Source organism: Parus major, chromosome 4A (genome assembly GCF_001522545.3).
Source record: "Parus major isolate Abel chromosome 4A, Parus_major1.1, whole genome shotgun sequence".
Taxonomy (NCBI): Eukaryota; Metazoa; Chordata; class Aves; order Passeriformes; family Paridae; genus Parus; species Parus major.
This window is the reverse complement of record NC_031772.1, coordinates 10,613,528-10,626,794: the sequence shown is the minus strand read 5'-3', so window position 1 is coordinate 10,626,794 and position 13,267 is coordinate 10,613,528.

Sequence of the window (13,267 nt, the reverse complement as noted above, 5' to 3'; positions counted from 1 at the left end):
GATCCCCAGGGAATGCAGAGATCCACCCCCAGCCCGTGGGGATCCACAGGGAATGCAGAGATCCACCCCCAGCCCGGGGGAGAGGTGCCCATGCTGGAGCAGGTGGATCCTGGACAGGCTGTGATCCAGTGGGAGACCCAGTGGAGAGAGGGCCCTGCTTCCAGGCTGGAGCAGCCTGTCCTTGGGGGACAGCACTCTGTGGAAAGAGGGACCATGTTGCAGTAGTTTTGGGAGGGCTGTGTGCCCAAGGAGGGACTCAGGTTGCAGCAGGTGCAGTAGGGCTGCTGCTCATGAGATTTGGAGCCAGGCTGGAGAAGTTCAAGGAGAACTGTCTCCAGTGAGAGGGACCCCAAGGTCTCACAGGGAAAGGACTCCAGAGCAGCGGAAGAAAATCTTGGGTGATGAACTGACCAACTCTCTTTGGAGAGTTTTCTCCTATTCCTTAACTCATGAACCCTTTGTTAACTCTTTTTCTATCTTCTGCCCATTTGTGACAGGGGAAAACGACTGAGTGACTTTCATTGATGCTTGGCATTTGGCCAGTGTCAAACCATGACACCTGGTGAGGATTGGTGGTTAGGAGTTATTTTTTCAGTCTAAAGTGTAAAATAACATACAGTATAGATTTTTGTATTCCACTGAAGTTTTGAGATTTACTTTTTATAATTCTTTTATCCAGCTAGAAACCCTTTGTGCATTTAAAAGAATCTGGGCCATTTCTGATTATGACTGAGGTACACTTACTGCTCTGAAGTTCTTCCCTTCAGTAACTCCATCATCTTGCTTTTCAGGCCTTGCCTGAAAGCACAAAAGCCAATGTGTCCATAACCTGTGGTGAAATCCGGCTATACCAGGGATAAATTATGGGATGGAGACAAATTCACCTGTGTGAATATCAGCAAAAGGACATTCAGACACCAGCTGCAAGGAGTGTCTGTATTTCCATTTTGTATAATTCCTGTGCTGTTAATATGGTGTGTCTGATTTATAGCAGCAATTTTCACAGGGCATTTTTGAGCTCTGTGCCATTTTTAAAGGTTTGGTCTCTAGGAACAGCATAATGAAATCACTAATATGATCAGAAAATCTCTAACAAGATAAACAGTATTCTCATTCTTCTTCCTGTCGCTAGCAGTGTTGGAAATGATCTCCTCCTCCCCAGCCTGCTCCTGTCTCACAGGGGGTGTATTTGGCAGCTGCAAGAGCCATGTGCCAAGTCTGAGAATGCATTTTTCATGTGTTAGTAAGTAGGTCTAGTGTTGACTGTGTGAGAGCTGGGACACTCAGTTATGTAAATCATACGTGATCTGTGAGCAATTCAGTCATGTGGCGTGCTCAAGATCACAGTTTTTCACAAATCCCTCATAAGATCAACTTACAAGGTCATGTGAGAGCACTTAATCATGGAGAGAGATAGTTTCTGTTGCTAACATTTCAGCAGAAACAAGCAACTAATTCTTTATAGCCACCAATGCCCCTTTTTCAGTTTATCAAAGACTGAGGTTTTGTCCTAGCATGAGCTTGAAACCAAGAGTTATTTTCGTGCTCTGGCATAACTACTAAGAAGGCCAAAACCCCCCAAAAATTTGAAAAATATGAAAGTTATTTGAGCAGCAAACAGTCATGCTGACTTAAAATGGCATGACACTGCATTAGGAACATTTAATAATTCATCCCTTCATAGAGTGGTTGAGGGAGTCTATGAAAATGGTGTTTCAACATAAATTGAAAGGATCTGATTATTTGGATTGTGATTTTTGAGAGAAACACTCCTGAGATCTTCACACCCTAAAGAGATGACCAGAGAAAAATATTGACTGGTTTTACTAGGACAGTCCTCTGACGTGCTCACACCTGTGTTAGTTCTCATCCTGAGGGGAAATTACAGCTGGGAAGAACAGATTTGAGGGGTTGAATGAAGGTACCACTATGAGATTTCCCTCTGGCTGGAAGGGACAGTGGAGAGGGAAGATGGTGACTGTTGGAGGAGAGCAGGGAAGAGGCAGAAATGCCTGGGGGATAATGCAGTAGGGGCAAATGAAAGAATAGGAGCTGAGAGAACATCTGCTCAGCTGAGAGGTGTGTCCTAGGCAGAGAGATGGGAGGTTAATTAGTATAACTGGTTGCAGAATTATTTGCTGTTCAAGGTGTCTTTTTTGAGCAAATCCCTTCCTAGTTATCTCTTACGTTTTCCCTTGGATGTGGAAAAAGAGAATAAACTCATGCAAACTTAAAAGCAGTAAAAGTCTTGGAATCACTTCCCTCCCTGCCCCCAGTTAGCAATCTGGTGTGCTGCAATCCTGATCTCTTGCTGCCTAAGTATTTACTTTACCAAGCAGAAATTGACTAGTTAAAGCAACTGTCATTATTGATTAAATATTCCACTTATAGACCTGTAATGAAACTATGTTAAAATTTTAAGTTCTAGTATCCCAGAAATTTGAAAAAACAATAATGATGCACCAAGTTATTTTTAAATACCAAGGTTGTATTGTGATCTTAAATGTTGAAAGAATTATAATTACATGCATGTGAATTACATTTGGAATCATACAGTGCAGGTGTTTGGGTTTTTTTCACTGTTTTTTTCTCTAGAAATAACTAAAAGATCAAATTTTATAATAGTTTTTGGATTTTTTTGGGGGTGGGGGTGGGGGTGGAACAGCATTATTGAATAAAGGCAAAAAATCATGTCTTCTGAAAATAGGAATTCCTCTCCCTTTCCCTTGAAGATATTCAAGGCTTTTCTTGATTCTAAAATCTGTTTCACTTTAGTCTTGTTGAAAGTGCATGCCCAGTCCATTCTGTTCTATTTCAACTGATGACTATATTGCAGCAGTGCAGCACCAACAGAATTGTTTCATATCAAAAATTCCTGAGGGGGAAAATTCAAAGCATGAATAAATAAAGAACAGGTTGTGACATACAATCTCTCTCCATTATCTTACCAAGCTCAATAGCTGCTTTCAAGTGGAATTTTAGCTTGGATGAATGCTTTGCCCCCATTATCTTGCCAGCCTTGTTGCTCTATACGAATTGTCCTCATGCAGACTTTGGTTAGCCAAGCCCAGTTTTGTACTGACTGAAGTTTCCTGCTTCCAGTCTCTGAAATGCTGTGAGGGAAACCTGAAATAACCAACCCTTTTGTCAACTGCAGACCAGAAGTTGCCAATGGGATGAATCACGGTTTTGCATTTTGAAGAAAAAACGTTGAGCAGCTTAATCCAGTGCCAGCAGAAAGCAATAGGAGAAGCTTGGCTGAAAGTTAAAAATTCTTCCAGTTGAAAAAAAAAAGTTGCTGCTTTGTTAAAATTTTCTGAGAGAGAGTAAATTCTCCTAGCAATCTTTATTCTGGACTATCTGTATTTCATAGAAAATTTTGGCTGGTTTTTAGATGATGTCTAGAGGAAGCAGGGGTAGTTGTGGGAAATGGCAGGGAGGTTTATTCCCAATTTGTAATATCCCTTCCTGTTTCACACAGTTTTTGTCTATGCTGACAGAATGAATAGGAAATGGGAGGCAAACTTGAAGGCAGGCCTGTTTGAACACAACATTCAGAAAAATGTACCTAGATACTAAAAGAATGAACCCAAATTGACTCTTGCCACTCTTTATGAGCTTAGAAAAGGGAAGTAAATGAGAAACTTACTTTGCTGACTATATTCTTAAGATATTCTTGAAAAAAGGATATGAGTCAACTTTGTCCCCCTTTCACAAACCTATTTTAGCTCCTAATTCTGCATTCAAAGATAAGAATAAAATATGTTGTTTAATAATAAGAAAAAATATCTTCAAAGTACCAGTTATACAATAAAAGCAGAATCTGAAAGCTAAAAAAGCCCCCTGTGCATAGAGGTTTATTTTTAAAACATTATGAATTGTTGTCGCTCATCAAGCAGCATTGGGAGTACATTGAACACCTACAAAAGATCAAAGAACTTCAATATTCTGACGATTCTGCATTTTTATCTTAACTACTACATCAAATAAATTATTCTTTGGCATTTATTTGAATGTGAAGTACAGTAATCAGGGCTCTAAAGCTAATCTGATTAAGTGGTTTATTTCACAAAAGCTGTCCTATCTCTTTCTCACTGAAGATTAGCCAAAACCTCAATGTTTCTTTTTCATAAATTTAAAATTCAATAATATTATCTAATTTTATTACTGACAGACTGTACACTGTCCCTTTTTAAAAATACTCAATACAGTAAAACCAAACAAATGGATTTCGTCTGTTTGAAAGAAGTAGGATAGTGGGGCTGTTAAATTCCTGTAGAATTAGTAAAAGCCTAATCTTTTCCATAAGCAAATGTTGTAAAAAACTGCAGGTACAATAATTTCATTGCATATTATTTTTGGGGCTTATGCTGTGAGTAGAAATGCTATGAAAATGCAAATGAATTGCTAGATTATTTAAAATATGCATAACATCCAGCTATTCTTTTAGAGGGAAATTTGCTTTCCTTTCACATCACCCATCTGGTTTGTTGTCTTGTACATATATTTGTTTAAGATTTATATAAAACAACCTTTAGATTTTGGACATCACATTCATAAAACAAGTGTCTCCAGTTCTGAATCTTTTGAAATTCCTCTTGGAAAATAGGAATTTGCCTGTACTTTTCTAATATTCATAACATAACACCTGCATGGCAACAGATTACAAAGAATATTTCATTCTTTTGGCTCCAAATGGAGATACTTTTGCTTTTATGCTCCTTTCTTCTTCTCTTACCATGAGAAGTAGGAAGTCCAACCTACTTACTTTGTTAAAAAAATACAATACGATGCAGTAATGCTACTTTATGTGTCATAAAATATGGTTTGATTTCCCCCAATATAATTTACTACTTGTATTTGTCAACTTTGTGTGAATTAGAGCTTTTGGTTATGTAATCAAGCCTCTTTTAAGCCTATTAATTTGTTCTGAATGTATTGTTTTAGATTTTTTTTCAGTTTTATAGCTAGAAAGATATTTTTAAATCACTATTATTTCTTTTATGTTTAGCTTTCATGTCCCAGGGACTAATGTGGAAAATACTCAACAAAATCCTATGGCGTGTTTTCTGCAAAACCAGCTGATGATCATAATGATCCCTTTGGCCAGAAAAACTTCTGAATGCATTGCCTGGCCATCCTTAATGAGAACTGTTCTTCTCTATCCAAATCTGAGCACATGTGCTCTCAGTGAAGTTGATGTCCTATTTTGTAGCAGATAATTTGATTGCATTAAAGAGATTAACAGTATTTCCTGCTCTGAATCAGGTTCCAGCTTTTTTTCCAGAGGCAGACAAAACCTATTTTTCCTTTTCTGGTCTACCAGTACTATGCTTTGACTAGGGGACCCCCTCTGGGTGTGCTTATGTTGTGTCCTTAGGTGCTACTGAGGTATCCAGCCCAAATAGCTCTGGAGTTTTCTTATTCCATGGTTCTGGAGGTTGTTCCACCTTGAATGGCTAAAGTAACTCCTTGCAGTGTGACTCTGACAAAGTGCTGCAGATACACCCATACGTTTCACAAATGTGACTTGTAATGGCAATTTATCTCATCCCCGTGCCTGCTCAGTGTTTTGTGGGAGAAGATTGGAAATGGCTGTTCAGTATCACTTTCTCATGTGAATTTAGTTGATCCAGTACTCACTGCTGGCATAACAGGAGTTAAAATTTGGAGTAGGACTGCCAGAGACTTGACATATGAAATATGTCTGAAGTAGACTGAATAGACTGAAATACTGGCACCCCATCCAGAATCTGGAAAATTAGGGAAATTAAAATATACCCAGTACGAATGAAAATAGCAAGATAAACTGTTGGGAAAAACTCATTCTACCATCTGATGATATTCACAGCATGGACCTCTGCCCTGTGACACACTGATGAGGGCACAGATTAGTGGCTGGCAGAGGTTCCGAGCCCAGATCTGTCTGTCCTTGCATGCAGCACCCAACATTCCTCTTGGCTCTGACACCTCCAAGTGACAGCACCCCCTTTACCTCCCACCCAGTCAACTGTGGAAGAAAATGCCTGAGCTGAAAACAAGTGCTTTAATTACCCACTGGGAAATAATGAGAGCAAAAAACAGTTTAAAGATAAGAAAAAGAGCCATTTGTATTATCTTACTGTCTGGCCATCACAGGGAGATATTGGTACAAACCCTCGTGTCCCTGCTGTCAAGCTTGTCAGGACTGTTTATCATCTGCAGACACTGCCCTCTGCCTTCCTCGGGGTCAATTGGTTCAGTGCCTTTCACGTGTTTTCATCAAAGTTTCAGCATGGAATTGTATCATACTCGAGTAATGTCACTGTGTGGAAAATGTACTTCAAAGCTATTAATGTTCTCTCATGTCCATGTGAGTCCTAACAGGTACATCTGTCTGTGTCTGCCTGGGGAGGCTCATGAAATTTTTGGCTGATAAGTAGCATTTAGGCAGCAGAATCATGGCCAGTCAGTGCACACAGGAATAGCCAACTTCTCAGTGCTTATGTATTTTGCAGCTGGAATTTCTTTTTCTGGCAATTTTATTTGTAACAGTTTGTATTCTTCTATCCTTTTATGTCTGTAATAATGAGTAATTTCTAACGTCTGTCCTTTAAGAACGTTTACTTCTGTCCTTGATCATGGATACTTCACTCAGGCTATGTAGGAATAAACTCCTAAGTAATGCAGAATAGAGAAATTTGCAAGCAGAATGGTAATTCAGCTACCTGGGTGCCTTTTTTTGGCAGTAGACGGACAGACCTTGCACCAGAAAATAATTTGTTACAAACCTCATCTGGAAACAAGTTTATGCCCTGAAGTTTGTCATTTTTGCAACACATGTCCTTTGAAATGTTGCATTTGCTTTTTCCATTTACAGTTTTAGAGTTTCATATCTCTGTAAATCATCTTTGCACATTTGAGTTCCAGGGGTTTTTTAACAGATCATGTTTTTCATTAATTGTGGCCTTGACAACCTTGAATACTTTTTTAGCTCTTAGAGTGGGTGTGGTCTTAGAAGTGATCGTTTCCTACAAGAGAGGGCAAACTGTTACACTGAGCATTTCTCTTTTGCGCCCATACCACTCAATATGAGGAAGTTTTTCTTTATACTGACATGTTTCTGGTTGAGAAGTATGGAAGGCCTAAGACATTTCATAGTTGAAAATCCTTTAGGCGTTTATGCTATTTATTTAGAAAACTACCCTTTTACCTTCAAAGAATTTGCACTTTTTTTTTTTTTTTTTCCCAAAATCTACATAATTAAATATAGTCTTAGAAGTCACTTTTTCAGCGGGTGAAATTATCACTTGGCTTTTCCTATTTCATTGCAACTCTACCTTTGCAAGAGGAATATTACCAGGAGCAAACCAAGAAAGTTAATTCAACCCAGCTGAGTTTAAAACAGGTGTACCTTAGGATTTACTATCTCTTCATCTCTTGCTGTTGCTAAGGAGGGGGTTGGAGCACCACAGTTTTACATTGGGAAGGATAATTCTGTGCTCAACAGTCCAGAGCTTTGGTTGTCAAAATATTCCATAAATCATTTGTATTAAATAAACAGAATGTGTGACAACAAGAATTCCGTACTGCTGGAAACCCAGCAAGGCAGATTTCACCAAAGGAAAGTTTAGGGAGGTTACAAGCATTTGATAAGGTAGTCATCAATTTGCATTTGTAGCAAATTCTTACTATTGGTATAAAACAAAAAGATGTTTAAAAATAGGTGTGCTTAAAATTTGACTAACAGAAGTCAATTTGGTTCCAATTTGACTTGTTGCTATATAAGTATGGCAAATTTCTTCTGGACACCTACATTTTTTTAAAAGCAGTTCGGAAGTTTCAAAGTTAGTCCTAAGAGTCTTTTTTCTCTCTAGATTAAATAGTGAGAAATAAAACAAAATATGTAAATATAGTATACCCAAAAGCAAAAAAGTAATTTCCAACACAGATGGGTTTCAGGAGATCTGCTGCCAAAGATTTTAAAATTCTTGTGCCAGGGGGTAATTTGCTTGCAACGGAAGAAAGTATATCCGATTACCCTTATGAAATTATGAGTTTTACTCCCAAATCAGCCATTTAATGGGGCATTTGAAATGAAGGTGCAAGGAATGGTCATCTTGTTTCTCAAACTCTTGAGATTATGATAGATTTAGTGTGTCTTGTTTCTCTGTGTCCCCTAAATATGAGGGAAATAACTATTAAGGATCACAACTTGACCAACATTATGCTGCAGGTAAAAATTGGTTTGATTTTTTTTTTTTTCAATATATGCTCTGCCATCATTAAATTTAATCTTTAACATGCTGCAAGGAGTGTTTCAATGCATCCCAGAATCTTCTAGGCTGGCTGAGGTCAGTGCTGTCCGGTTTAATATTAGGCCTCCCTGCAGTCAGGGGCAAGGGCAAGCAACAGGGGAGTTTACATGGGTGAACTCATTTGGAGTGTAACACTAGATATGCTCTGGGTCTTCCCTTTCCTTGAGGAAATGAGCCATTGCTCTTCTATATCAAATTTAGGAGATTTCCATGCAAGCAGAAGTTCTTGATAAGTTTATTCCAGGAAACTGCCCTTCACACAATGAATGTCTGTGTCTCTCTTAACATCTCTACTGTGATTTCTACTACTTTGGGTTTGGCATGGAAAATCCACATTTACTGTACCAGTCCTATTGAAAATTCATAAATATGGAATGTGATCATGCAATATAAGAATGAATACAAGAATGTTTTCATATTGATGATTTTTTTTTCTTTTTTTTTTTGTAAATCATAAATTACCCAGACTACAGCTTTGTGGAGGCCTGAGAACAGCACAGAGCTCTGGTAGCTTTGAGGGTATGTTTGTAAAACTGGCACCAACACTGCCAGTCCCTGAGCCACAGCTGACACAACCTGACCTGCCTGCTCTGCTTTTGGAATGAGGAACACTGCTAAGGGATACTTATGCCCTAATAGCACCTCTCATTTTGAATCCTGCAGAGGCCAAATCAAACTAATTAGGCTTTCTCTCTTTAATTTTACCTGTCTATCAGGCATTGTCATTCAGCCTCACAGGAATTCTGTGCCTGTTAATTAGAAAAACCTTGTAGAATCAAAGAGGACTCAACAACAGTAAGGAGAAAAACACAGAAAAAAAATAAACAGACCTGGGAGCAGGGAAAATAACAGCACAGGAGATGGACAGAATTCAAGCACATGAGAGGTCCCAGAGTGGAAGGACAAGTGGAGGGCAGTGGTCAGTATAATTCTGATAGAAGTTGAATGATAGATTAGAAAGAATTTGTTTTATAAGAGATTTTTATTTTTTTTAATTGGGCAAAAATGAGGGAAGAGATTGTGTTATACAGGTGGCCTGAATGAGCTCGTAAGATTTCAAATACATTAAAGTGTGTGAATAGTTTTTTATTACTCTTTGTCAAACAGTTTCCAACAATAAGGTTACTTTGCCTAATTTTGCTCTGTTGGCCTTTTTGAATATTCTGTACATTCTAAAATAATAGCAGAAAAATGGAAGAGGAAGCAGATCTAAAAATATAATATGCTTAAAAGATTCCCATTGTATAAAGTTTCATTCAGGTAGACCCCATCTATCTCACATGAACGAGAAATTATTTTTGTACTTGTTTAAAGCAAGAATTATTTATTCTGGAATTTTAAATGCTCCTTCCTCTCTCATTCCTCCTAGTCTGATATAATTTAACTAAGAAAGAATCTTCTACATACTTAATGGTGATTAGTTAGAAATAAAAATATGGTAGAGAGTTAAAACGTCTGGTGAGTGTCAGAGCTCTGAAGCTGTCTCAGACAAGCATTAAAAAGTTGAGAAGGAAATTCCATATTTTGTTCAATTCTTGTAGGTGATTCAGAGTTTGCATTGGAATCATTCAAATCTACAAAAATACTGAAGGAAGCAATGAAAACTGGTTCTTCATTACTTAGCTTACAGAATGATTTCTTGTGTGTTTCTTTATAGTTCAATTTGTCATTTCATTGAGTCTACTGGCAATTGGATTTAAGAGTCTGACAGAAACATTAACCTCTTAATAATAATGTTTCTCAAACTCCTTTTCCAAGCCTCTCTCTCTGATAGCACTAGAACACATAGTAAATCTTATTTCATCTTGAGATTTTTTTACTTACCCTCAAAACATGATTAATTAATTTTTGTCTGAACCTAATAGGGAAGATTCCATTGAAAGATGACTGGGGTGGTTATCTAAAAGACAGAAAAAAAATTAAAGTTCCACCTGCCTAGGCTCAGTAGACTTCTGTCCAGGTGATATAAACAAAATTTCCTTTCATGAACAGAAACAAAATACTCTGAAGTAAATGTTAGACTATATGTAACATTTTTAAAAAGCAAAATTTTAATACCATAAAGTAGATTTGACTTAAATATTGTTAGAGCTCAAAGAAAAAACTATTAACTTGAATTAAAAACTTTCTCCTATTCCATTAACCATCTCCCCACTCTTGATTTGGATTTTACCAATATAAGTTATAAGCAATTAATGAAATAGTTTGTAAACCTATCTTCTCAGGAAAATTTGAGTTGTGTGGAAAAAAATTTCTAACATCTTGGGGATAATCCTTTCTGTGAATCTCTCACCTTCTAACACACAAGCAGAATTGCTGGAGCTATATTTCTGTTAGGATTCATAGCAGCAGTGATAGTCTGTGCATCTGCCCTCATCAGAGCAAATTATTCTGCAGTCCTCATGGCAGTATATGGTTGAAGGTTTTTGCTCCAAGAGAAAGTGGGTAGTCTCACAGACCTCCTTTTGCTAATAAAATTGTTACTGGCTTGTGAAAGGTTAGAGATTTATCTTTCCCACTTGGTCTGCAAAATAACATTGTATATTCCTAGAAATAACCTGCAGGAAGGCTTGTCCTTCTTCAGATAGTGACAACTGTTTCACCTACATTCACTTACATTTCTTTCTTCTTCTGGCCTCCACTTTGACCATTATTTGGCTCCTAGAGATAATATTCAAAAATATGCATTTGAAAGCAGGTATTTAGAATATGAGGTGCTAAAATGTACAGTAAAGCAGATGGCATCCCATGATTTCCTAAGGTTTCATCTGCTGATTTGAAAAGCTCTTCATTCAGAGCTTCTCTGCATACAGAAATCTGATTCAGTACTGCAGCCAGACCGTGTACCAAATTTCAATGGATGCTGCTAGAAAGATGCCATACAACAACTACAGAACTCTTTTGAAGCACTGGTGGTCAGGCTGTGTCTGAAACACCCTTCTCAAGCACAAAATGTTCAGCATTACAGTACAGGGAGAACATACACTACCAAGCCTACAGACAGGAGAGCTGCAACCCACTCACAGGGGTAATGTGAGAAATAATTATTTAATGCTCATGAAGCAGACAGAAAATTAAAAGTGCTATAGAGTTGTTTCTATTAAAAATCTTTACAATTTGACTTTGCAATTAGATTACGTTATCCCTGTATTCCCCTTTTGCTCAGTACAGGAACATTTAGGGAATACTTCAAATCCATGAAGGCAGCAATGGCATTAATTGCTTGCAAATGTAATTAAGAAAGACAATACTGGTGATCTCTGATGGTCATGAAGTATATATTTACTAGAGCAAATACAGTTTAGAACTGAAAATGTTGCATTTTAGGATATGATTTTATATGCCAATTATAAATGATGTTTCAAGTTCTTACTCTTCAGATATGCCTGATTGCCTTACTGTAGATGGGAATGATTGGATTATGAAATGTTGGCCTCATTTAAAGCATCACCGAAATACCCTCTGACTTTACTAGACAAAGTTTCATCCTTAGTCACTTGCCAAAAGCTGTAGAGGGAGTAGCTGTCACAGAAGAGAACTCATGAGTATTCTGGTTAGAGCTGTGCAGAATATTTTTAGTATAAATCAGAATTCTTTAAAATGTTCCAGTTATCAAGAAAAGGCCAGAAAGTGGATAGATTTCGAAATCCATGTTAATAAAAAACTTCATGAGATCTTAAAAAAAAAAATCATATTTTGATGAAAAAACGTTTTATCTCACATTTTAACTTTTTTTTTCTTCAGCTATTTTATTTCTTAGCCAAACTTGGAAGCCAGGAGTGAAAAAAAAAAGAAAAAAAAAAAGACTTAGTGATTTTCCATACCATTTTATCTTTAGTTCATTTATGCAATCTCTTGACCATGACTTTTTCTCATTTCAAATGGACTCAGAGCCCTGCATTTCACAGTTGTTCTAACTGAATATTTAGCTTAATCTTTACTTTTTTCCTTTTTTTTTTTTTTTTTTTTGGTCCACTGCCATCCAGTAGAAATTCTGCAAGATAACTATGTGTCACTTGTGCTTTGTGATATGATTCAGGGATTGCACAGTGGAAGACAAATCTGTAGGATTCCTACTTATAGTGTGCTGTATAGTCCAAATAGGAGCCACAAATTTTCATTCTTTTAAGTAATTGAGCTATACAATTGATGATGCCAAGACAGATGAGTACCCTGTGAACACAGACTTATTAACATCTCATTGCAAATGTTCAGCTGGTGTCCTAAATGGTAAAATGCAAACAGAGTGTAAGTGCAACAGCCCAGAGTGGGTGTTGGGAGGGGGAATGAGGATGAATTACTGCAGTATTTTTAGATGGTAGTATTCATAGTTATTTTTGCAGTGCTAAGAGACTTTGAAACGTTTGGAGTAACTCTATTGACATTGCCAAGGACCAGGCACAGCTGCTTGGATGCTGTTAACTCTCTAACAATGCCATTTCTCTCTCAGCATCATCCTGCTTTGCAAAATTTCTGTGCATATTTCGTTGGGATGATGTTTCTTTGCATTGATCCAACTTCCAGCAGCTTCTAACAACTTATTTATCACAGGATGCCAGGCAGGATTAGGGCTTGTTGTTAAGACCCCAGCAGAGCCTTCAGAGCTTGTTTGTGGCTGGCAGCTACCAGGATGTGTCTTTGAGAGCATCAGCTGGAGTGGAGGAGAGGGAAGGGAAAATGCTGTTGTGGTGTGTTGTTGGGAGCAGGTAAGATGTTTGCCTTTTAATAATCTTTTTGATATTTGCAGCAGTGGTGTGGACAGGTATGGGAGTCATTCATCCAAACACCATCCACGTGCATGTAATTACACTCACAGGAACTTGTACTGCTATATGAATTAATTTAAACATTGTAGTAACTACTGTCTAATAACATAGAGGTTCCCTGGGTACTTAGAGTATTAAATTGCAGATGAGAATTCCTTGGAGAGACACAGGCTGCATATCCATTTGCTGCTCAGGGAGGCAAAA